The sequence below is a fragment of the Manis pentadactyla genome, chromosome 10 (genome assembly GCF_030020395.1).
Source record: "Manis pentadactyla isolate mManPen7 chromosome 10, mManPen7.hap1, whole genome shotgun sequence".
NCBI classification, from domain to species: Eukaryota; Metazoa; Chordata; class Mammalia; order Pholidota; family Manidae; genus Manis; species Manis pentadactyla.
The window spans coordinates 56,739,381-56,763,227 of NC_080028.1; the positions used below are offsets into that span (position 1 = coordinate 56,739,381).

Below are 23,847 nucleotides of genomic sequence, written 5' to 3' on the forward strand. Positions count from 1 at the left end.
ATTAAGAGAAGGGAGTGATTTAATCTCACTTGCTTACCCACTGACCTAAGGGAGAACGGTACTATTGTTCTGTATACTTTTCTGCTTTGAGAAGTAAAACTCTACCTAATGTCATTAAAGAAGTACTTTTTATAACTAAAGTATTGTGCCCATTCTTCACAAAACCCCAGTCATTTCCAGTGAAAGACTTTTCATTCTAGTTTTGAACCCTAATTGTTCTTTCATTTGTGCATTTCTATGGATCCTATAAAGAAAAAACTATTTATATGGCGATATTAAGCGAGATTCTTGTAATCATGTTTTCTTTGATTTGTCTCATTAATAATACTCTTCTGGGACTCGGGGGGCGGAAGATGGCGGCGTGAGTAGAGCAATGGAAATCTCCTCCCAAAAAAACATATATCTTTGAAAATATAACAAAGACAACCCTTCCTAGAATAAAGACCAGAGGACACAGGACAATATCCAGACCACATCCACACCTGAGAGAACCCAGTGCCTTGCAAAGGGGGTAAGATACAAGCCCCGGCCCAGCGGGAGCCGAGCGCCCCTCCCCCCAGCTCCTGGCGGGAGAAGAATAGGCAGAGCGGGAGGGAGAGGGAGCCCAGGACTGCCAAACACCCAGCCCCAGCCATCCGGGCCAGAGCGTAGACACAGTACGTGCCCAGGGGGCCCTGGATGCTAGGGAAACAGGGCAGCAAGAACAGTGAGCGGGCACTGGAGGCTGGGTGCCGGAGGACATAAGAAAAGCGCGCGATCATTTTTTTTTTTTTTTTGCCTTTTTGCTGTTTTGTTTTGGCGGGTGCTTTTTGGAAGTCTTAAAGGGGCAGGGTGGGACACTTAATCCAGAGGTAGGAAATTCGGGGATCTCTGGGCACCCTAACCGCTGGGCTGCAGGGAGCAGGGAGGCCCCTTACGGAGATAAATAGCCTCCCAGCAGCTCCTGCTCCAACGCGACTCCACCACTTTGGAGTAACTGCCCGAGCCAGGCCACGCCCACAGCAACAGCGGAGATTAACTCCATAGCAGACGGGCAGGAAGCAGAAACCCTGTCTGCGCGCAGCTGCGCAGCACAAGCCACCAGAGGTCATGGTTCTCCCAGGAGAGGAGGGCCACAAACTAACAAGAAAGGAAGTCCTTCCAGCTGTCACTCATCCCAGCTCTGCAAACTATTCCTATCACCATGAAAAGGCAAAGCTACAGGCAGACAAAGATCACAGAGACAACACCAGAGAAGGAGACAGACCTAACCAGTCTTCCTGAAAAAGAATTCAAAATAAGAATCATAAACATGTTGACAGAGATGCAGAGAAATACGCAAGAGAAATGGGATGAAGTCCAGAGGGAGATCACAGATGCCAGAAAGGAGATCGCAGAAATGAAACAAACTCTGGAAGGGTTTATAAGCAGAATGGATGGAATGCAAGAGGCCATTGATGGAATTGAAATCAGAGAACAGAAACGCATAGAAGCTGACAGAGAGAGAGACAAAAGGATCTCCAGGAATGAAACAATATTAAGAGAACTGTGTGATCAATCCAAAAGGAACAATATCCGTATTATAGGGGTCCCAGAAGAAGAAGAGAGAGGAAAAGAGATGGAAAGTATCTTAGAAGAAATAATTGCTGAAAACTTCCCCACACTGGGGGAGGAAGTAATCGAACAGACCACGGAAATACACAGAACCCCCAACAGAAAGGATCCAAGAAGGACAACACCAAGACACATAATAATTAAAATGGCAAAGATCAAGGACAAGGAAAGAGTGTTAAAGGCAGCTAGAGAGAAAAAGGTCACCTATAAAGGGAAACCCATCAGGCTAACATCAGATTTCTCAACAGACACCCTACAGGCCAAGGGAGGGGCAGAAGATGGCGGCGTGAGTAGAGCAGCGGAAATCTCCTCCCAAAACAACATATATCTATGAAAATATAACAAAGACAACCCTTCCTAGAATAAAGACCAGAGGACACAGGACAATATCCAGACCACATCCGCACCTGAGAGAACCCAGCACCTCGCGAAGGTGGTAAGATACAAGCCCCGGCCCCGCGGGAGCCGAGCGCCCCTCCCCCCAGCTCCCGGCGGGAGAAGAGCAGGCAGAGCGGGAGGGAGACGGAGCCCAGGGCTGCCGAACACCCAGCCCCAGCCATCCGGGCCAGAGTGCAGGGCCCTCGATACTGGGAAAACAGGGCAGCAAGAACAGTGAGCAGGCACTGGAGGCTGGGCGACAGAGGACATAAGAAAAGCGCGCGACCATTTTTTTTTTTTTTTTTTTTTTTTTTTGCTTTTTTGCTGCTTTGTTTGGCGAGCGCTTTTTGGAAGTCTTAAAGGGACAGGGACCCCAATACTAGGGAAACAGGGCAGAAAGACCGGTGAGCAGAGGCCTGAGGCTGGCACCGGAGAATAAAGAAAAACGAACGACCACCTTATTTTTTTTAATTAAAAAAATTTTTTTTCTTGCTTTTTTGTTGTGGTCGTTGTTTTGTTTTGGCAGGTGCTTTTTGGAAGTCTTAAAGGGGCAGGGCGGGTCACTTAATCCAGAGGTAGGGAATCCGGGATCTCTGGGCACCCTAACCCCTGGGCTGCAGTGAGCAGGGAGGCCCCTTACGGAGATAAATAGCCTCCCAGCAGCTCCTGCTCCAACGCGACTCCACCATTTTGGAGTAGCTGCCCGAGCCAGGCCACGCCCACAGCAACAGCGGAGATTAACTCCATAGCAGCCGGGCAGGAAGCAGAAACCCTGTCAGCGCACAGCTGCGCAGCACAAGCCAGTAGAGGCCGCAGTTCTCCCAGGAGAGGAGGGCCACAAACCAACAAGAAAGGAAGTCCTTCCAGCCGTCACTCATCCCAGTTCTGCAGACTATTCCTATCACCATGAAAAGGCAAAGCTACAGGCAGACAAAGATCACAGAGACAACACCAGAGAAGGAGACAGACCTAACCAGTCTTCCTGACAAAGAATTCAAAATAAGAATCATAAATATGCTGACAGAGATGCAGAGAAATACGCAACAGAAATGGGATGAAGTCCGGAAGGAGATCACAGATGCCAGAAAGGAGATCGCAGAAATGAAACAAACTCTGGAAGGGTTTATAAGCAGAATGGATAGAATGCAAGAGGCCATTGATGGAATTGAAATCAGAGAACAGGAACGCATAGAAGCTGACATAGAGAGAGACAAAAGGATCTCCAGGAATGAAACAATATTAAGAGAACTGTGTGACCAATCTAAAAGGAACAATATCCGTATTATAGGGGTCCCAGAAGAAGAAGAGAGAGGCAAAGAGATGGAAAGTATCTTAGAAGAAATAATTGCTGAAAACTTCCCCACACTGGGGGAGGAAGTAATCGAACAGACCACGGAAATACACAGAACCCCCAACAGAAAGGATCCAAGAAGGGCAACACCAAGACACATAATAATTAAAATGGCAAAGATCAAGGACAAGGAAAGAGTGTTAAAGGCAGCTAGAGAGAAAAAGGTCACCTATAAAGGGAAACCCATCAGGCTAACGTCAGATTTCTCAACAGAAACCCTACAGGCCAGAAGAGAATGGCATGATATATTTAATACAATGAAACAGAAGGGCCTTGAACCAAGGATACTGTATCCAGCACGACTATCATTCAAATATGACGGTGGGATTAAACAATTCCCAGACAAACAAAAGCTGAGGGAATTTGCTTTCCACAAACCACCTCTACAGAACATCTTACATGGACTGCTCTAGATGGGAGCACTCCTAGAAGGAGCACAGCACAAAACACCCAACATATGAAGAATCGAGGAGGAGGAACAAGAAGGGAGAGAAGAAAAGAATCTCCAGACAGTTTATATAACAGCTCAATAAGCGAGCTAAGTTAGGCAGTAAGATACTAAAGAGGCTAACCTTGAACCTTTGGTAACAATGAATTTAAAGCCTGCAATGGCAATAAGTACATATCTTTCAATAGTCACCCTAAATGTTAATGGGTTGAATGCACCAATCAAAAGACACAGAGTAACAGAATGGATAAAAAAGCAAGACCCATCTATATGCTGCTTACAAGAAACTCACCTCAAACCCAAAGACATGTACAGACTAAAAGTCAAGGGATGGAAAAACATATTTCAAGCAAACAACAGTGAGAAGAAAGCAGGGGTTGCAGTACTAATATCAGACAAAATAGACTTCAAAACAAAGAAAGTAACAAGAGATAAAGAAGGACACTACATAATGATAAAGGGCTCAGTCAAACAAGAGGATATAACCATTCTAAATATATATGCACCCAACACAGGAGCACCAGCATATGTGAAACAAATACTAACAGAACTAAACGGGGATATAGACTGCAATGCATTCATTCTAGGAGACTTCAACACACCACTCACCCCAAAGGATAGATCCACTGGGCAGAAAATAAGTAAGGACACGGAAGCACTAAACAACACAGTAGAGCAGATGGACCTAATAGACATCTATAGAACTCTACATCCAAAAGCAGCGGGATATACATTCTTCTCAAGTGCACATGGAACATTCTCCAGAATAGACCACATACTAGGCCACAAAAAGAGCCTCAGAAAATTCCAAAAGATTGAAATCCTACCAACCAACTTTTCAGACCACAAAGGCATAAAACTAGAAATAAACTGTACAAAGAAAGCAAAGAGGCTCACAAACACATGGAGGCTTAACAACACGCTCCTAAATAATCAATGGATCAATGATCAAATCAAAATGGAGATCCAGCAACATATGGAAACAAATGACAACAACAACACTAAGCCCCAACTTCTGTGGGACACAGCAAAAGCAGTCCTAAGAGGAAAGTATATAGCAATCCAAGCATATTTAAAAAAGGAAGAGCAATCCCAAATGAATGGTCTAATGTCACAATTATCGAAATTGGAAAAAGAAGAACAGATGAGGCCTAAGGTCAGCAGAAGGAGGGACATAATAAAGATCAGAGGAGAAATAAATAAAATTGAGAAGAATAAAACAATAGCAAAAATCAATGAAACCAAGAGCTGGTTCTTCGAGAAAATAAACAAAATAGATAAGCCTCTAGCCAGACTTATTAAGAAGAAAAGAGAGTCAACACAAATCAACAGTATCAGAAACGAGAAAGGAAAAATCACGACGGACCCCATGGAAATGCAAAGAATTATTGGAGAATACTATGAAAACCTATATGCTAACAAGCTGGGAAACCTAGGAGAAATGGACAACTTCCTAGAAAAATACAACCTCCCAAGATTGACCCAGGAAGAAACAGAAAATCTAAACAGACCAATTACCAGCAACGAAATTGAAGAGGTAATGAAAAAACTACCAAAGAACAAAACCCCCGGGCCAGATGGATTTACCTCGGAATTTTATCAGACATACAGGGAAGACATAATACCCATTCTCTTTAAAGTTTTCCAAAAAATAGAGGAGGAGGGGATACTCCCAAACTCATTCTATGAAGCTAACATCACCCTAATACCAAAACCAGGCAAAGACCCCACCAAAAAAGAAAACTACAGACCAATATCCCTGATGAACGTAGATGCAAAAATACTCAACAAAATATTAGCAAACCGAATTCAAAAATACATCAAAAGGATCATACACTATTACCAAGTGGGATTCATTCCAGGGATGCAAGGATGGTACAACATTCGAAAGTCCATCAACATCATCCACCACATCAACAAAAAGAAAGACAAAAACCACATGATCATCTCCATAGATGCTGAAAAAGCATTTGACAAAGTTCAACATCCATTCATGTTAAAAACTCTCAGCAAAATGGGAATAGAGGGCAAGTACCTCAACATAATAAAGGCCATCTATGATAAACCCACAGCCAACATTATATTGAACAGCGAGAAGCTGAAAGCATTTCCTCTGAGATCGGGAACTAGACAGGGATGCCCACTCTCTCCACTGTTATTTAACATAGTACTGGAGGTCCTAGCCACGGCAATCAGACAAAACAAAGAAATACAAGGAATCCAGATTGGTAAAGAAGAAGTTAAACTGTCACTATTTGCAGATGACATGATACTGTACATAAAAAACCCTAAAGACTCCACCCCAAAACTACTAGAACTGATATCGGAATACAGCAAAGTTGCAGGATACAAAATCAACACACAGAAATCTGTGGCTTTCCTATACACTAACAATGAACCAACAGAAAGAGAAATCAGGAAAACAACTCCTTTCACAATTGCATCAAAAAGAATAAAATACCTAGGAATAAACCTAACCAAAGAAGTGAAAGACTTATACTCTGAAAACTACAAGTCACTCTTAAGAGAAATTAAAGGGGACACTAACAGATAGAAACTCATCCCATGCTCGTGGCTAGGAAGAATTAATATCATCAAAATGGCCATCCTGCCCAAAGCAATATACAGATTTGATGCAATCCCTATGAAACTACCAGCAACATTCTTCAATGAACTGGAACAAATAATTCAAAAATTCATATGGAAACCCCAAAGACCCCGAATAGCCAAAGCAATCCTGAGAAAGAAGAATAAAGAAGGGGGGATCTCACTCCCCAACTTCAAGCTCTACTATAAAGCCATAGTAATCAAGACAATTTGGTACTGGCACAAGAGCAGAGCCACAGACCAATGGAACAGACTAGAGAATCCAGACATTAACCCAGACATATATGGTCAATTAATATTTGATAAAGGAGCCATGGACATACAATGGGGAAATGACACTCTCTTCAACAGGTGGTGCTGGCAAAACTGGACAGCTGCATGTAGGATAATGAAACTGGACCATTGTCTAACCCCATATACAAAAGTAAACTCAAAATGGATCAAAGACCTGAATGTAAGCCATGAAACCATTAAACTCTTGGAAGAAAACATAGGCAAAAACCTCTTAGACATAAACATGAGTGACCTCTTCTTGAACATATCTCCCCGGGCAAGGAAAACAACAGCAAAAATGAGTAAGTGGGACTATATTAAGCTGAAAAGCTTCTGTACAGCAAAAGACACCATCAGTAGAACAAAAAGGATCCCTACAGTATGGGAGAATATATTTGAAAATGACACATCCGATAAAGGCTTGACGTTCAGAATATATAAAGAGCTCACACGCCTCAACAAACAAAAAACAAATAACCCAATTAAAAAATGGGCAGAGGAACTGAACAGACAGTTCTCCAAAAAAGAAATACAGATGGCCAACAGACACATGAAAAGATGCTCCACATCGCTAATTATCAGAGAATGCAAATTAAAACTACAATGAGGTATCACCTCACACCAGTAAGGATGGCTGTCATCCAAAAGACAAACAACAACAAATGTTGGCGAGGCTGTGGAGAAAGGGGAACCCTCCTACACTGCTGGTCGGAATGTAAGTTAGTTCAACCATTGTGGAAGACAGTATGGAGGTACATCAAAATGCTCAAAATAGACCTACCATTTGACCCAGGAATTGCACTCCTAGGAATTTACCCTAAGAATGCAGCAATCAAGTATGAGAAAGATCAGTGCACCCCTATGTTTATCGCAGCACTATTTACAATAGCCAAGAATTGGAAGCAACCTAAATGTCCATCGATAGATGAATGGATAAAGAAGATGTGGTACATATACACAATGGAATACTATTCAGCCATAAGAAAAGGGCAAATCCAATCATTTTCAGCAACATGGATGGAGCTGGAGGGTATTATGCTCAGTGAAACAAGCCAAGCGGAGAAAGAGAAATACCAAATGATTTCACTTATCTGTGGAGTATAAGAACAAAGGAAAAACTGAAGGAACAAAACAGCAGCAGAATCACAGAACTCAAGAATGGACTAAAAGGTACCAAAGGGAAAGGGACTGGGGAGGATGGGTGGGTGGGGAGGGATAAGGGGGGGGAGAAGTGGGGTGTATTAAGATTAACATGCATGGGGGGGTAGGAGAAAAGGGAGGGCTGTACAACACAGAGAAGGCAAGTAGTGATTCTACAACATTTTGCTATGCTGATGGACAGTGACTGTAAAGGGGTTTATGGGGGAGACCTGGTATAGGCGAGAGCCTAGTAAACATAATATTCGTCATGTAAGTGTAGATTAGTGATACCAAAAACAAAACAAAACAAAAAAACAAGGGCAGTTCATGTGTGGTAACCTCCAATGAGTTCTACACAAGGGTATAAAAGGCATATAAAAGTGTAGGCAAAGGGTCTGTTTGCGTTTATACAGAAGATCAAAGCCTAATTGGGCTACCCCGAAAATGAACTAAGATACGATATGAAAGAGAACTTCCAACATCAGCACTCTCTGGAAGACTCATGCCAGAAGATGATCATCAAAAAACCCCAACAAAGATCCACGCACTGCTACAGCTGTAGATGCACTCATCCCACCAGCTCCTGGACTTGCCATGGGAATGAAGGAGATATCTAAGCTGGCCTGTGCATACAGTAAAACAACAAATTTGACTGGATCTATACTGTTGGAACTCAACCAAGAATTTGGAGAAGTGCAAATTTTTGTGCTCCAAAGTCTTACAACTACAGAATATTTACTGTTAAAAGAACATAAGGGATGTGAACATTCCCCAGGAATGGGTTGTTTTAATTTGTCTGATTTCTCTCAGACTGTTCAAGTTCAGTTGGACAATATCCACCATATCATAGATAAGTTTTCACAAATGCCTAAGGTGCCTAACTGATTTTCTTGGTTTCACTGGAGATGGCTGGTAATTACAGATATGCTTTGGTTATGTAACTATACTCCTATTATGTTAATGTGTGTGCGCAATTTAAGTAGTAGCTTAAAACCTATATATGCTGAAGTTACTCTACAAGAAGATATGTCAAAGAAATAATAAATTTTCCCATGTTTTCTTCTGCCTGCTACTTCTATAGCTTTTCTTCTTCCTTCCTAATTACAACCCTTAAATAGATTTCGTGCCTCATATCAAATTTACCGAGTATCATAATTCTTCCAAGTGGTAAAGATACCTCAAGACAAATGCTGGGCATAGAAGCTACAGGGCATAAATATGCAAAGAAGTAAAAAGCTAACCTTTTCAAACAATAAGGCTTCCCTCTCACTTACCAACTTCACATTTCCCTGTATGGCCCCGGAAGATGACTGGTTAGCCAGAGACCGGTAAGATTCCTCAAGGGAGGAACAACCTAAGACAGGCACAGTCGCAGGGGGGCCATCAGGTGAGAAATTGGGGATCAACAGAGGTGAGGCTTAGAACCTCACCCCCCCGTTCTGAGAGAAATCTTCTGCATACGTGGATGTTTTATTGCTCTTGTCTAGCTTTAATTAACACATAGTCTACAGGCACACACCTGATCATCTACATTTGCTCTCTTACAACAATAAACTATGTTTTCTACCTTTATCTTGTATCTACCTACCACTTCAGCATTTTATTAAAAATAATAATAATAAAGAGAGAAATGTGGTATCCACATATAAATCAAGTATAAAAACCAAATGAGTATTCATATTTGAACTGACTGTTTAGAGTTCATAATGCATGAGCAAAACCGAAAGTTTCTGTGATGACTGCCCTTTTACTGTTCACTATGTAACTTATTCATTATGTAAGAATTTGTTCTACATGTAAGAACTTGTTTGTTATGCCTCAGAAGATTGGAGACTGACGAAAATTAGGCTTGGGGTGGATTAATGATTGTGCATTGAGCATTGACTCCCCTATACAGAATTTTATTGTCGTTAACAACCATTTGATCAATAAATATGAGAGATGCCCTCACAAAAAAAAAAAAAAAAAAAAAAAAAAAAAGGACAGACTTCCAATGGTAAAATAAATTAGTAACCGGGATGTAATGTATAGCATAAGGAATATAGTCAAGATATTGTAACAGCCTGGTAGGGTGATAGCTGGAACCTAGAATTATGTATATAAATGTTCTACCACTGTGTTGTACACTTGAAACTCATGTAATGTAATACTGTGTGTCAACTACCCTTCAATAAAAAATAATTATTAAAAAAAAAAAAAAAAAAGAAAATAAACAACTAAATGGCAGAAAAAAAAAAAAAAAAAAAAGGGAGCAAGTGGTAGAGGGGCTAAGAAGTTGCAGAATATGATGACATCTAAATTCTAATCCTGACTCTGCCATTTAGTGGTTATAGGACTTTGGTTGACCCAAACCTCAATTTCCTAATTTAAAAATAGGAACAATAAGACCAATCTCATAGAGTTTCTGCAAGGATTAAATAAGAAAATACATTCTATGAGTTCATAACACTGGAAACACTCAATAAGTGTGAGCTATTAACATCATCCTGTATGGCCTTGAATTGCCAGTTTATCATTTTATATTAAAGTATCTTGTCTCCTTTATAAGACTGGAACCTCCATGAAAGTGGAAAGCCACTTTGTTATTATTAGTTCTTAAGTTAAGGTACTAAGTCATTCATTATCTGTACAGTGTTCTGAACTGTGCTGAGTTCCAACCCTCAGCTACCCCCACTGATGTTGCATGTGCACATGCACCCCTGTGTGAGCGTGCGCATGCACATACACACACACACACACACACACACACACACACACACACAAAGTGACCACCGCAGTTCACTCATCCTAGTTAAACATCCTCATTAAACAGCCACCCCTTGCCAAACTCTCAGCATGAGAGCACTCCCTCCTTCCCACACTCTTCTTGCTCTGTAGAGGGGCACATGGCATGGCCAGATTTTAAACACATAGCTGAACAAATTACTGTATAAGACCCATAATCTCTCAGTGCTGCTCAGTAATTATCTTACATTATCCTTCTTCATAGGATTCTAGTATTATATAACAGTGTTATCAAAGCATCTAAGAATAAAACATGCTTACACTAGGATTTCCAGGTAAAGTAATATGTCCAGCCCAGAAATGGATAATATATATTACAATCCTCTTTAAAATGATAGCTTTTCTTTATTCTTGAAGATAATATTTCCTAAAATTTTCTCTCTGGATATTGGAGAGTTAAATAACTCAGTGTGTAGATTATATGAGATAAAGTTATGAAATTATATTAAAATGTTCACTTTAGGCACAACATATGTTGTATAAAAGTTCAGTGAATGATTTTAGGTAGTTACATAAAGTCTTACTTGAAATGACTTATTTACTCAGTTGTATGAAAAACAGATTACTTTGGAGAGTTAAAAACAGTTTCTAAAAAGGATTACCTTTTTGGCAGCATAAATGAAAATGGCATGGACATTATAGCCTCACCAGTTAAGCAAGCCAATACATAAAACTAAACTGTATTCTTCATTTGAAATTCAATAATACTCACCATTGCTCGTCTGATTAAAGAGTATTTCATTGCTAAGCAAGAGGTGTAGAACCTTGAGTTTGCACATGTATCCACTTTATATCTATAGAATAAAGTTGCTAAAAGTCAGGAGTTTTTCTAATGAGCTGATTAGATATCTCTAGGGATAGCCCAGTTGCAAAGGAAGAAGAGATTAGAGAAGTGGGAAAGACAACTCCAAAATCAAAAATATGCACAAATCTTTTTTTTCTCCTTTTTTGCTCTGCATCAAGACAGATAATTGAGGCTGCAAATGTCAGGCTAAAAATCACAGTCCAAAAAGCAACTGGCAAAATTGGGCAGCTTCAGAAAAACCTGTTATGTGCAAGTTCAGCTAAGAATGAACAGTACATATACATGAGCATATTGACTCTACCAAGAAATGAATTATTAGAAATAATTAGAAAAATCAGTCAATTAGAAAAAAAATGTTTTAAACTCTTAAAAGGGATAAGTAAGAAGTTAAAGAAATATGAAAATTCCCCTTAAAGATTCCAGTAAAGCAGAATTGAAATATAAACTACTCTATGTAGAACAATTCAAAGTTAGAAAATAATTCTCAGCTATCTTAAGCATAACTAAGAAGCTGGCAAAGACCAGTACCAGAGTCGCATAATACTCAAAATGTCCCAGCATATAACCTTTTCAAAGAATATTTCTTCTCTCTCACTTACCAACTTTACATTTCCCTGTATGGCCCCGGAAGATGACTGGTTAGCCAGAGACGGGTAAGATTCCTCAAGGTAGGAACAACCTAAGACAGGCACAGTCGTAGGGGGGCCATCATGTGAGAAATTGGGGATCAACAGAGGTGAGGCTTAGAACCTCACCCCTCCTGTTTTGAGAGAAATCTTCTGCATCCGTGGATGTTTTGTTGCCCTTGTCTAGCTTGGATTAATACTTAGTCTATAGGCACACACCTGATCATCTACATTTGCCCTCTTACAGCACTAAATTATGTTTTCTACCTTTATCTTGCATCTACCTACCACTTCAGCATTTTATTAATAATAATAATAAGGGAGAAATGTGGGATTCACATTTAAATCAAGTATAAAAATCAAACGAATAATCATATTTAACCTGATTGTTTATAGTTCATGATGCATGATCAAAACTGAAAGTTCCTGTGATATGACTGCCCTTGCACTGTTCACCATGTAAGAACTTATTCACTATGTAAGAACTTGTTCACCATGTAAGAACTTGTTCGTTATGCTTCAGAAGATTGGAGACTGTTGAGAATTAGGCTTGGGGTTGATTAATGATTGTGCATTGAGTCCCCTATACAGAATTTTATTGTTGTTAACAACCATTTGATCAATAAATATGAGAGATGCCCTCTCAAAAAAAAAAAAAAAAGTCCCAGCGTAATACTCAAAATATCCCAGATGCAATCCAGAATTACTTGACATTTGAAGAACCAGGAAAAGCTCAATTATCTTAGGAAGAAAAAGACAATTAATTCAATACTGAGATGACAAAGATGTTGGAATTATCAAAGACCATTATAATCGTGTTCCAATAATAACTAAGAGGGAATCCTGTAAAAACAAATGGAAAGAGAAAGTCTCATCAGAGAAAAAGAAGATTAAAAAGGGACCAAATGGATATTGTAGGAGGAAAAATACACTATAATAACCAAAAATTTCAAAATTCACCGAATGGTCTCAATAAACAGAATGGAGATGACAGAGGAATGACTTATTGAATTTGAAGACAGATGAATAGAAATTATCCAATATGAACAACATGGAGAATAAAAATGGAAGGAAAATGAACAGAATCTCAGGAGACTGTATGACAATATGAAAAGGGCTAATGTTCATGTCCTCAGAGTCCCAGAAGGAGACAAAGAGTATAGTGCAGAAAAAACATTTGAAGAAATAATGGCTGAAAACTCCCCAAATGTGGCAAAAGACATAAACTTACAGTTCAAGAAACTCAGTGATTCCCAAACAAGATGAACTGAAATAATTCCATACCAGACACATTACAATCAAGCTGCTGAAAATATTAAAGGAAATTGAGATACTTCAAACTGAATGACAATACATGTCAAATTGCATGTGACTCAGCTAAAGCATATTTTAGAGGAAAATTTATATAGCTGTTGTTCACTCTGAGTCTTGGTTAAATTCAATGGAGAACATTTATTTAGTTGCTTTTTAATTACTGTTTTTTTATATTGAGGTACATACAGTAAAATACACATATCTTAGTAGAGAGCTTGATGAATTCTGACATGTAAACACACTCATGTAACCATCACCCAGATCAAGATACCAAGCATTCTATTTCCCCCCCTTCTCCTACTGAGCCAGCCCTCTCCCATCCACCAGTCTGTTTTCTGTGTCTGAGTCTATTTCTGTTTTGTTTATTTGTTCATTTGTTTTGTTTTTTAGATTCTACATAGAAGTAAAATCATGGTATTTGTCTTCCTCTATCTGACTTTTTTCACTGAGCATAATACCTTGTAGGTCCATCCATGTTATTTCAAATGGCAAGATGCTAATTCTCTTTATGGTTGAGTAATATTCTTATATATGTGTACCACATTTTTTTAATCCATTCATCTATTCATAGACATTTAGTTTGCTTCCATAGTTTGGCTATTAAAAATAATACTGCAGTAAATACAGGGGTGCATGTATCATTTCAAATTATTGATTTTGTTTTTGGGTAAATTTCTAGAAGTACAATTGCTGGGTCATATGGTATTAATACTTTTAGTGTTTTGAGAAACCTCTATAACTGCTTTCCGTGGTGGCTGCACCAATTTACAATCCCACCAGCAGTGTTCAAGAGTAAATTACCTTTTCTCCACATCCTCACCAACACTTGTTACTTCTTAGTGATATTAGCTATTCTGACTGGTATGAGGTGATATTCTCATTGTGGTTTTGATTTGCACTGATCTATTTTTTTTTTAATCAGGCAATCAACTGCTGTATGCATCTATTCAGGATTTTTACTTGCGTTCAGAGGGAAAGGTGGGATAAAATGTGCTTACTGCATCTTGACAAGAATCAAAATCTTAATTCATTTTATTACATCAAAATTAAAACTCTATTCAGTAAAAGACCACAAGGATAAAGCTAACAGGCAGCTGACAAAAGGAGGAGACATTTTTAATGTCGAAAACCAACAAGTGAATTAACACAATGTAGAATATACACAACAATTGTGCTCCTGATTACTTATCCCAGGGAAATTTTCAGACAGATGCATAAAGGTAGGGAGGGAGGAAGAAAAAGGAAGAGGAAGGTTGGGATAAAATGAAAGAGAGTGAGGGGGAGAAGGACTACTGATTCTACCTCCCCCATGCTCAATGAATATTTTTTTTGTATTTTTATAAATGTATGATTGAGAAATGTATATTTGTGAATCATGATAAACTATGAGTAAATTGTGTGCAAGAGAATATATCTATTTAATGTTTTCAGAGTTAATTTTGAGAACTATCAAGAAATAAATACTGTAAGAACAGCTGTTTCTTTTGAGTTTCTAAGCATTCTGGATTCATGTACTTACACGTATTTACATAAACTACATGATTTGGTTCTCTAATTCAACTACAATAATCTGTTGCATAAGGAATTCTTAGAAAATTACTATGGATGGTACCTCATGTCAAATTATCACACAATAGCATTTTTTTTTAAATACTATAGTGTTATTAGTAAGAGTTGAAAAGAGGAAAGTTATTCTGTCCCAAAATTTGATCAAGGATTCTGAGGATGCTGAATATTGCTCAGTGACTAACTTACTGATAATCAGCAATAACAAAAGAGCTGTTTTAATGAGGATTCACATAGTGCCTCACAAGGTGTACATGTACAGGCACTTCACATGTACAGGATTTAGCCCTAATATATTATCCCTGTGGGAAAGTACTAATATGAGCCCCATCCTGCCCTTGGGATAAAGCCTGGGAAGATTAAATAGTCCAAGGCAGAGTCAGGATTTGAAGTCAGCCAGTATGGCTACAGAGCCTGCACGTTTATCTACTATACAGAAAGAACAACACAGCCTCCTTTTCTACTTTCTTTCAAGAAATGCTTCTTCTTAGAGAAAAATATAAGGTTCACTTTTTTTTCCATCCCTTTTGCTAATGATGTACAATTAAGGGTAGCACAATCTCATTTCATAAGGATGCCACGCTCATCAGCTCTACTTCTGTTTTTTAAACAGATCAATGTCTCCAAAAGCTCATCCTTCTACTTGCCATGCACTATGCTTAGAAAATCTCCTTTTAAATTTTCATTAGCTAAAATCTTTTTTTTTTTGTATCATTAATATACACTTACATGAGCAACATTATGGTTACTAGACTCCCCCCATTATCAAGTCCCCACCACATACCCCATTGCAATCACTGTCCATCAGCATAGTAAGATGCTATAGAATCACTATTTGTCTTCTCTGTACTATACTGTCTTCCCCATTTTGCCCCCCTAAATTATGTGTGCTAATCGTAACGCCTCTTCTTCCCCTTATCCCTCCCTTCTCACCCACCCTCCCCAGTCCCTTTCCCTTTGGTAACTGTTAGTCTATTCTTGGGTTCTGTGAGTCTGCTGCTGTTTTGTTCCTTCAGTTTTTGCTTTGTTCCTATACTCCACAGATGAGTGAAATCATTTGATACTTGTCTTTCTCTGCCTGGCTTATTTCACTGGGTATAATACCCTCTAGCTCCGTCCATGTTGCTGCAAATGGTAGGATCTGTTTTCTTCATTAGCTAAAATCTTTAGAAGTTGCAGACAGATAGTGTGGGGACAAGCACTGCCTACTTGTAACCTTTTGTCCCAAAGCAGCCATGTATTCACATGGCCCCCTCCTTCTTTTTTTTTGAATAATTATTTTTTATTGAAGGGTAGTTGACACACAGTATTACATTAGTTTCAGGTGTACAACACAGTGATTCAACATTTATATACATGATAATTCTAGGTACCAGCTATCACCATATCAAGTTGTTACAATATTTTGACTATATTCCTTATGCTATACATTACATCCCGGTTACTTATTTATTTTACAATTGGAAGTGTGTATATATATATATATATATATATATATTTGTGTGTGAGGGCATCTCTCATATTTATTGATCAAATGGTTGTTAACAACAATAAAATTCTGTATAGGGGGGTCAATGCTCAATGCACAATCATTAATCCACCCCAAGCCTAAGTTTTGTCAGTATCCAATCTTCTGAAGCATAACGAACAAGTTCTTACATGGAGAACAAATTCTTACATAGTGAATAAGTTACATGGTGAACATTACAAGGGTAGTCATCACAGAAGCTTTCGGTTTTGCTCATGCATTATGAACTATAAACAGTCAGTTCAAATATGAATATTCATTTTATTTTTATACTTGATTTATATGTGGATACCATATTTCTCTCTTTATTATTATTATTTTTAATAAAATGCTGAAGTGGTAGGTAGATACAAGATAAAGGTAGAAAACATAGTTTAGTGTTGTAAGAGAGCAAATGTAGATGATCAGGTGTGTGCCTGTAGACTAAGTGTTAATCCAAGCTAGACAAGGGCAATAAAACATCCACGGATGCAGAAGATTTCTCTCAAAATGGGGGGGTGAGATTCTAAGCCTCACCTCTGTTGATCCCCATTTTCTCACCTGATGGCCCCCGCTGAATGTGCCTGTCTTAGGTTGTTCCTCCCTTGAGGAATCTTACCCGTCTCTGGCTAACCAGTCATCTTCCGGGGCCATACAGGGAAATGTAAAGTTGGTAAGTGAGAGAGAAGCCTTATTGTTTGAAAAGGTTAGCTTTTTACTTCTTTGCATATTTATGCCCTGTGGCTTCTATGCCCAGCATTTGTCTTGAGGTATCTTTACCACTTGGAAGAACTATGATACTCGGTAAATTCGATATGAGGCATGAATTCTATTTAAGGGTTGTAATTAGGAAAGAAGAAGAAAAGCTGTAGAAGTAGCAGGCGGAAGAAAGGCTCCCTCCTTCTTTTGGGAGGTTTGCTAAATATAAGGTATGTTGATGGCCTGGGGCTGGCCAAATCCAGGCCTGCCTTATCAATGGAAACATCTTATTGGAGGCTGACCACTCTGATCAATGTTTTGTTCCTTAGGGCACAAAATGATCCCTTCTAGCATAACATGCAGTCTCAGTCCCCTCACCGCTGGCACAAGTGGAGTCTCTGTCCCTTCTGCCCATATAAGCAGTTCCCTCCCTTGTCCAGATGGCCACTCCTGGAAAGTCCCAATAAGCCCTCATGTCTCCTGTAGCATCTCCAGGTCTCTCCTTCAGTCTTTCAAGAGTTTTCCCATCGCAACTTGCCCACTTGGACATGTGATCAGACTTGTGATTACACAGATATAAACTCAGGTCAAAATCTGCACTGGTGGGTACGTACCTAGCAGACCTGGACCGAGGGCTAAGCATTGTCACTATTTCTTTTCTTCAATGACTTATTCAAGGCGAACTCCATTAAATTTCTATAGGCCTTACTCTGTGCCAGCACTGTACAAGTGTTCTGTTTACCTCCATCTTCCTCTCTGTTTTTTTCACACTTGCAAGCAACAGGTAGTCTTTTTTTCTCTCCAGCTTTAGGGAACTCTTAAGTAGTTCACAGTACACTTTTCCTAAAAGAACATTTGGTGAAATTATCTACCTGGGTTTTCTCCAGTAAAATGCATATGAGAACATGGAACTATCCACTAATGAAGAGCTACACTAAAGACAGAAAAACCTAAATACTGAATCTCATTATCAGAGATGACTAGTCTGTCTTCTATCCCTTAGGTGTTAAAAGACCTGTTGTTTACTATTACTCTGAAAAGTAATCATACTTATGTAAGTTTGATGTCCCAAGATAACTGCATCCTTCTCATGACCTGCAGCCTCTCATAATTAGGCCTAAAACTTTTACACCTCAGAGATGTTTCAAAGCTCTGTACATGATAACATTCTTTAGTCCTCTAATTAGTATTTTCTATGCCAGCCTGCCAGCTATTTACACTTTTGACTCAACTGTTTAATTATGGAGATGACAGTGCTAGAAAACTCTGGAACGGTGGACTCAGCTCCCTCCTCATGCCCTTTACTTGGAAACCACTCTTGCCCTCCATGCAGAAGTTGCCGTGTTTTTAAAGATGCTTACTTCTTGGCTATGGTGGATGTTTTCATCAGTGAAGCATTTATTCAAGCTAGGCATCAGAGATCTTCCCGAGATTTTTAAATCTGATGCAAGAAAGTATGTGAGTTAGCCTTTGTCTGGTAGTGAGAGCTGTAAAATGCGAATTCAAGATAATTGACCACTTTGCTGCCCCACAGAGGACATGTATTCAATCATAGAAAAATGAGGCTGATCCATAAACTTCAAAGGAGACAGAGACAAAGTTCCACGGCCCTCAAGTCCCCAGTTCCAGCTCTGCCTAAATCCCAACTTCATTCTTACCATTCCTACATTCCTATGAATTGGTTTCTAACCTTTGCTGGGTTTGCTCATTATTCTACATCTAAAATTGAACACAGAGCCCAGCAATTAGAATGTGCCAGGGTACATAGACAGGTATACACATTTACATTTGTGTCTATATTTATGTAAATTTCTATATACAGCTGTTGAATGATTGGTGAATTATATGAGTTGCCCTAGTAATTCCAATAAATTCTCCGTTTAACCTAAGTTAGACTTCTGCCACTTCAAAGAGTCTTAACCCCCACAATAACCTAAAACAACTATTGCAAACATTAATCAGAAACCTCTTCTATTTTTCTAAATTGAAAGAAACAATGAGTAGTCTAGGAGAATTGGGGCACTAGTATGCCACAATGTGAAATGAAGACTACTGAGTATGAGAGCACATGGATGGCTATCCCTGGCATTGCCTCTCCCTCAATACTTCTGGTTATGAAGGAATCTCACTTAGTACCATGACAAGGCAAAGATCCCTCCTCCCAGGAGCTAGTAAGTCAGCACCAGGGGAACAGTAGGAGTGGATCAACCCCTTCAAAACATGGTTTATTATTACATGAATTTAGATCAAATCACTCTCCCTCAAGTCTATATAATAGGCTGTAAAGAACATGATTAGCCATTTCAACAAATACTTAGCACCTGCTATGTATCAGGCACTAGGTCAAGCCCTAGGAATGTATCAGTGTACAAGAACATGCAGAGCCCTTCCCTCATAGAGCTTACATTCTACTGGGAAGACAGACAATAAACAATGACTGTGATACAGCTAATGAAAATGCTATGGAGCACTCTGATGAAGAATACTTGGGTGTCTTACTATACATGTAAGAGGCAAGACCTCTTTAAGATGTGGGCAGTCAAGCTAAGACCTGAAGGATGAGAGTGAGGCATGTGGAAAGCCATGTTAGGAGGGGAAAGGAAGTATACAAGCCTTGAGCTGGAAAATGCTTGGGGTGCTCTAGCCAGTGAGTAAGCAAGGGAAGAAGGAACTTGAGATGAAGCTGGAGAGGTAAGCAAAGGCCAGGTCTTGAAGGGTTGTCTAGACATGTAAAAGATTTTCTGTGCAATGGGATACAACCAAAAGGTGTTAAGCAAGAAAGGGTCATTTGGAAAAGATCACTTTGGCTTTCAGGTACATAAGGGCTTCACACCGGAGTGGAGGGGTACTGTCTTAGCCCGTTTGGGCTGCTGTCACAAAACACCACAGACTAGGTGCCTTATAAACAACACGAAATGTATGTCTCACAGTTCTGAAACCTGGAAAGTCAAGATCAGGGACTAAAATGGTTGATTGCCTCCTGGTAAGGACCATTTTATTGTTCCTAGCTGGCAACTTCTTACTGTGTCCTTACATGGTGGAAGGGGTGCGTGATCTCTCTGGAGCCTTCCATAGGCACTCTTCTTGTTCGTGAGGGGTCTGCCCTCAGGATTAAAGCGCCTCCCAAAGGGCCCATCTCCTGATGCTGTCACCTCTGAGGCTAGGATTTCAACATATGAACTGGGGGAGACACAAACATTTAGATCACAGCAGGGACAAGAATGGAGATGGGGAGGGTAGTTGGAGGTATTGCAAGCCCAGGTGAGAGATGATGATAGTAGCTTGTGCTAGAGTATTGGCACTGAAGACAGAGAGAAACTGATGGATTACAGACATATTATGGATATAGAACTGAGGAGTCACAGTAATCCAGGAGCAGACTGATTACATAGCCCAGGACTTCCTAAACTTTGGTAGCTAGCTAACAAAACCTGTAGGGAGCTACCAAAAACAGACTGTTGAGTTCCATCCCTAAAGCTTAGAATTCAGTAGTCTGGGGTAGAACCCAGAAGTCTGAACTCTCCATGAATCCTTGAGAGATTCTGTTACAGGGCCAGACTTGAAAAAAATGTGGATTTCTGCTGTGACTCCAGGTCAGCTATATTCCCACAGCCCAGATGCTTTGGGCTGGCTCCTCACATGGCCCAACCAACACCTGTAAAGAGTGTAGACTAATCTCAAAGAAGTTACAACACCTTAGGAAGCAGCAGTGGGTGTCCCAGATTCTGGCTTACTGATGAGCAAGTTCAAGCCCGTAACCAATATAACCTCAAACAGCAGGAGCACTTGGGGAAATGGGCTCTCCCTTATACCTAAATTTGGTTTTTGGACATTCAACTCTGTTAAGAAAGTTTTCCAAAAACATATGGTTTTATCTTTTTGTAAAAGCAGGATAGCAGGCATGTGTTGAGTTTTTGATAGTTGGGGTCCTTCTGAGCCTCAGAGTTATCCTCACTATTATAGTTTGGAAGTGGGGGTGAACTGAATTAGCCTAAGACAGCAGGCTCGCAAAGGCAGAGGCCAGGGGAGCGGGGCTTTAGTGTCCCTCAGACCCTAGGATCTCTAGTAGCCCCACCCCATCCCCAGCAAGCCACCAAAAATAAATATATACACCACATAAAGTGTAATTTGTGCCTATCAAAGGAAAAAGAATGTCTAGCCATTCCAAATAAGCATGTATTCTAAGTAAATGAGTTCCCTAAGTCCCCCACTTTTTGCTGCCCCCTTTTATAGAATCTCTTTTTTGAGAGTTCTGGAACCATCACTGGCTCCAGAATGATCTGGTACTGATCCAAATCCTCCTTTATTATATATTGGCATAAGATTAAAATTCTACTAGTTTTCTTCTGTTTCAGGCCACCATGAAGTAACAGGGACTAGATGGCCCTCACACCCAAAACAACCCAAAACTGGAAAAATATATGGAAAAAAAACCCAACTTTTAAGACACTGGACATCAGGCATAAGCCAGCTCTAAGAGTGGGAAACAAACAGGGTTGACCTAACAACTGCCCCAGCTTACCACCTGAGAAAGTTTTTAGGCCACAGTACAGGGCAGGGGTGACAGATACTGACTGTGGTGATGGTTTCACGAGTGTTTGCATATGGCAAAATGTATCAAATTGTATAGTTTAAATATTGTAGTTGCACTTAAATGTCAATCATACTTCAAAAAAACAAATTTCTACTAATTAAACTTCTTTCCTTGAGCTTCTAGCTTTGATGCCTGTTAAAACAGAAATTCTATTGAAGGGAGAACCATTTTAAATTTGTATTATTGCATCATAGCATCAATAAAAACCCAAGTGCAGAATTTTACTGGGAAAGCTAGGATGCTTCCTAGGGAAGGCGAGAGAAGGGAAAGGGAGAAAGCCCACAGGATGGGGAAAATGGAAGCCAACCTGACAGGTGTGTTGCCAGCTGGAAACTAAGGTGGTTCCTGCGGAAATATGTGGTGGTGTTTTTTAGTGGCCACAATAAAAGAGGTGAATTACTGGCATTTCGTGGACCACAGCCAGAGAAGCTCAAGTCCCACAATGCATGGGATCATTCTTCATGATAACAAAAGGTCCCCCACAAAATGCCAATAGCACCCCATTGAGAAAACCTAGGGGAAGGAATTCAGCCACACAGTCTGTCCCCCAATCCAGCAGTACAAAGGGGTCTCAGTGTGCTTTCTGAGCTCTGGTTAGCAATGCAAAATAGAACACTTACTAGTCAATCCTGTCTTAGCTAGTGCATTTTTCTGATGTTTCAGCTTCAAATGTAATTGGAACCTCTAAAATTTTTGAGAATCCTGACAGGAACACAGAGACCATTTTTCAAGATAACTTCTTAAACTCTAAAAACCTTTAAGAAAATTAAAGTTACTGCACCCAAATTCCCACCAATTTTATTGTTCAGAATAGTTGGTTATAAAGTAAAAAGTCTATAAAGCAAATTGGTGATGTATTCCCAGTAGGAAAGAAAACAACTTCCTAAACCACTTGTTTTTTATAATTTTTTGGTAAGAAAGGAAGTTATCATAATGAAATTTAGGTTTTGAAGAGACTTTGTAGGTCATCTTGCTCAGTAAGAGGAGATGAAAGGGCAGTGTGAAAAAGGTTCCCTACCCCAGCAACTGAAGTCACTGCACAGTGTAGACCACCACAGTTTTGTGGATACTGCCCAATTAGGAGCTCCCATTTCCTTTATAGTATTTTCAATGTTTTCCTAACTTGAATATTTCTCCCATGCCATGATTTGACTCTCAGGGCCCCAACCCACATTAATTTTCCCCAGGCCTATGTATCCCCTGACTTTACAGCTCTCAGAATCCTATGCTGCCCTACTCCTTCTAATGTCTAGATACTTCAGGTGTTGTAAAGAATCATATGTATCACCTAAGGTTATGTAGCTTAGGAAACTCCTTTTTAAATGTATATCCACCTTCCAGATGGAAATTTCAACTGCCAGATGAACTTCTCCACCAGATAAGGCCCACTAGGACCCGGGGCTTGATACCTCTAGACATCCTTATTTCTTTGAAAGGCATCACTTTGCAGAACCACAGCTTAAAATCACAGTGGTTTCTGTCTCCATCACTCCGATGTTTAATCAATCAGTTCATGTTCAGTTGGTCTTGCAGATTTTGCCTTTGAAATGTCTCTTCCATCCTGTTTTCTTAATTCCCACTACCACTATCCCAGTTCAGATTCTCATTATTTCCCACCAATCTTTGGTTTCTCCCCACTTCAATCCATTTTAAGCACAACTAATTATTTTTCCATAATAATGGTTTTTATCAAATATAAAAATGTGGGCCCAGTTTTACTTTCTAACCTTTATCTGGTATTGATGTTCTATTTTTAAATCACACCAGACTGCTTACCTTTCCTAATACACGTTCCCTTTTCTCCTGCCTCTATCTGTTTCTACTATCCTTCCAACCGCAGTATCTCCATGTCCATGGGCACTATTTCTTCACTAACTGTCATCTGGCATCTTGACTTCTCTCCACAGCCGAGTATGATTTCCCCTCTTTAAATCTCTGGCAATTAATTCAAACTCATTTATGACATTTAGTGTGTACACCACATATTATGTTATTTATTCAAATGTCACAAATCCTGGTTAAAATCAGCTTCTCAAAGATAAGAACTATGCCTTACTCATCTTTCTATTCATTACAGGGCCTGACAGAAGGAGAGCCAAATAAGTGCTTTTTAGTCAGTTATTATTTATATTGTGACATCTATACATTCAGTTGAAATAAGA

At 39.6% G+C, this 23,847-nt stretch overlaps 1 protein-coding gene and 1 long non-coding RNA gene across 2 annotated transcripts in view; one reads left to right on the forward strand and one right to left on the reverse strand.

Annotated features, from left to right (window-relative positions):
- LOC130679095 (uncharacterized) overlaps window positions 1-23,847 on the forward strand; it is a 173,400-nt gene that overhangs the window by 108,922 nt on the left and 40,631 nt on the right. The gene's annotated exons all lie outside the window — the stretch shown is intronic.
- The window catches only part of C10H12orf56 (chromosome 10 C12orf56 homolog), a 106,705-nt gene that overhangs the window by 52,079 nt on the left and 30,779 nt on the right, over window positions 1-23,847 (reverse strand). The window lies entirely within an intron of this gene.